Genomic DNA, 3,658 nt, shown 5'->3' with positions numbered 1-3,658 from the left:
TGTGCACCTTTCCAATGATTCTGAACCACCATTAATTTTGAATTTAGCACCAAGTAAAAAAAGAAAACATGAGGCTGATCTATAATACGGGTCGCACACTTAAAATTAGGGCTCAGTATTGCGCGACAATGCGCGATAGTATCGAACGGAAGTACGACTTGAATTAAACAATTTTCTCAAATTAACGAGACAGAAGCATCGGCGTATAAAAGCGATCGGCGAAATAAAGAAATTTAGCTTTTTGCAGCAAAATTGTCTGAAAACTGAAAAAAACGAAGGGCGTCACGATCTGGAGAATATTTTAAAGAATGTTTTGGCGAAAACCCTATGTCGATTGATACAGCCATTAAAAAGTCTTTTGAATAGCAAAATTCGGCCACCACATAGATTATAATAGATTATACTTGTATCAATGAGTACGTTGACAGCATAATAAATATAATAATGCAGGGCGACTCACATCGCGAACAGGGGCGGCTCGTGTGTCTAAAAAGTGGGCGTGCACAATAACATTAGCTTTAAGCATTTTGAAGATAGTCAAGGGCATGATAAATGAGATGTATTCTTCATCCTTCCTGTTTAGAGAAACTCTGTTTGAAGAAAAAGCCTACCCTTCGTTCTTTTGCTGCAGCAAAGGTATCTATCATTCTGTTGACGAAGTCGGGGATGCTATCAATGATGTACTCGTGGATCGACATAAAAACGTCAATGTGATTTTTAGGATTTTGCATACTTCTTCTCTAAATGTTATGTCAAGTTTGTAGTCCTTCAGAGTTGAATAAAGCCACTGCATTGTACGACACTGAATAGATTTAAAGGTTTCATTGCAATAAATGTAATATTTTCTATTCTTTTTGTGACTTGCTTTTATGCAAAAATGAGTAGCTTTCGGCTATACGATTCTAAAGAACGTAGGAAACGACTTTTGATATTCCTGGATTTTGGAAGGGTTAGCAATTAATAAAGTATTGAATTTATTTTGCTTCTAGAAAGGGCCAACAGTTTGATTAACTATTATGTCATAGGCCTCCTTTGCAGTAATTTCGTAGGTGTTGTGATGTCTGCATCTCTAGGAAGCTTGCTCCTCAGTTGCCTTACTGGATAACGGAACACTTATAATATATAGATCTACACTGTTTTTTATTTCCTCGACAGCTGCTTTAAACGAGTCTAGAACTTGTTGCGCTGTTATGGGCCTTGTACTTATGTGTTGGAGGATCCCATACACAACGTACACGCGTGTGAACACTTTGTTTTAAAAAAGTGCAAAAAGAAGAGACATGCATCGCTCTGTAGTACATTCAAGAGACCACACGCTTCGTGGGTGGTGTTATCGTCCCAGTGCTCAGACTGAATTTCTACAAGACAGAGCTGGATCTCTCCTTTCCAAGTGAAGACTGCTAATAAGTCGAGACTGAAAAATCCACCTTGTTTCATACGGCCGGGAATATTCCGGTGACACAGGCTTCTGAGAAAATCTATGCGTTTTGTAGAGTGGTCAAAAAATGTCGCAAAGCCTGCAGCGTTAGCGCAAAATATCCTGCAGTCTGATAATGCCCTGAACAAGTGAACAAGCGTGCTTTAAAACAAAATTCAGCTGTGCGCATAGCAGTGTGCAAGGACAGCATAAAGGCGAAAAATTGACGCATCTGAGTCTGTACACCAGAGACTCCCCCACTCATTTCAGCTGCCCCATCGTAGGTTTGGGCGATCAGCTTCTCCTCGACGCTAAATGGTTCTAAAGCTTCGTTAAGGGTTGAACTGAGCCCTCATGAAGTTCTATCTTCGGCTTCAAAGAGACTTTTGAAACGACTCAACCAGATTTTCGTCCTTAATATAGATCTACCTCAGAATGATCATAAACTGTGACAAATGACCTGCAGGAGTGGCGTCGTCAGCCTGGACAGAGAGAATGTTGGCAGAGCACATTATGTCTTTATTCAGTTCTTCGTTGTATATTTTGAAAATACAGTCCAGCAGTTCGTTTTGTATTATTTTGGAAGTACATTTTGCTACAGTGGCGCCTTGGAGATGATCAAACTATATCCTGTCAGTGTTAGCGTCTTTGAGCAGTAAATCAAGAAAAATAACTCTGTTCCCCGACAAATCGCCGTTTTCTTGACCGAGAAGGGCGAGTTCGTGAGTTCCACAGAACAAAATATACTCGATAACCTGGTACAAAACGTGCCTGTTCTTTCTCGCTCGTTCGTTATTATATCTAGTGAGACGTTGCATACGATGACCAACGTCTAACTGCACTGCATTGTCTACGAGTCCGAAAGTGTGGTACTTAACGGCATTGTTTACGTGCGCTCACGATGACTCGTGTCTTTAATGTTTTGTTTCACTTGGACAAGATCAGTAAAACCTGTCTTACTAGACCATTTGGCGTCCTCAGTTTAAAAAAAGAAGGCAAAAGAAACAGTACTCAGGAAAATCTTAGAATTTTGAAAACCAAAAGGCATAATATTAATTTTAAAATAAATATCATCAAGTAATAAAAATTGTTATAGGTACCTGGTTGGGTTTTTTTTTTTCTTTTTCATTTTGGTATACTCCAAATTTTCTGAAATTCCTGGGGGTTTCAAAGTATTGTCCAGCCTTTTGTATCAATTTTAAACTCAAAATCAATTTCAAATGTAGATTTCTGAAATGTTAAGTATGTTTTCTGAAATATAACTAGCCAGGTACCGGTAACTACCAAAAATGCTAATATTTGGAAAGTGTCATTATATTATCTTGACATGTAGCTCAGATTTTAATTCTTCAAATTCTTACAGGAGAAGTATCCTCCTCTGCAGATGTAGGCCTTCTATTGGTCGTTGTCACACATTGACGGATGAGCTATAATATTAATACAGTAGAACATGACTATAGCGGCACCCGCTACAGTGGGATCATCCTTACAGCGGGACCTTACCGGAATCCCCCTTTTTTGTCTATGTAAACTGTGCTTGAGAAAGGCGGGGAAAGGAAAGGCCCGAACTCGAATACAGCGGGAGAGATCAAGCAAGCTCTAGCTGTAGGTGAACTCCAAACAGGTAGTCAGCGGTGCGACGTTGTGTTTGGCCAGGCCAGCGAAGAGTGAGGTGGGGCAGGTGGCAGAGAGAGCTGGTGCGGAGAGACACGTTACGTGAGTCACTCCAAAAGTGATGTGCCGTACTTAAGACGTTGAGTATGAGAGCGTATAGAGGCCATAGCCCTAGGCCTATGCTAGGCCTATGCTAGGCCTAAGCCAGGCCCAAAAGATACATAAGAGGAAAGCGTGTAGTGTATGATTCCTGATTCATTGAATTGCGATCGGTGATGCTCATAGGGATGCGCACGCATCTACTTCACCAGTGCTACAGTAGGCCTAACGGTACGATAGACAGCACAAGCAACCAAACCGAAGAAAAGATGGCTTCTAACAAAAACCAAAGTAAATGCCTCTCACCTGAATTAAAAGTCAATATTATCAACAAAGTTTACAAGAAAAGGAAGACTGATCTGACTGAAGCGCAAATTTTATTGATATGGAAGGGAGGTAATCGTGTGCATTTTACAATTTTTCGGTAATTCCCACATGTGCATTCTCATAGCGGTAACTCGCCAACAGCTAGATTTTGTTCAGGAACCAAGAGCCCCGCCATAGCCGTGTTCTACTGTAATAATAATG

The sequence above is a fragment of the Aplysia californica genome, unplaced genomic scaffold (assembly GCF_000002075.1).
Source record: "Aplysia californica isolate F4 #8 unplaced genomic scaffold, AplCal3.0 scaffold00073, whole genome shotgun sequence".
In the NCBI taxonomy this organism is placed as follows: Eukaryota; Metazoa; Mollusca; class Gastropoda; order Aplysiida; family Aplysiidae; genus Aplysia; species Aplysia californica.
Note: the sequence above shows the minus strand (reverse complement) of the source record.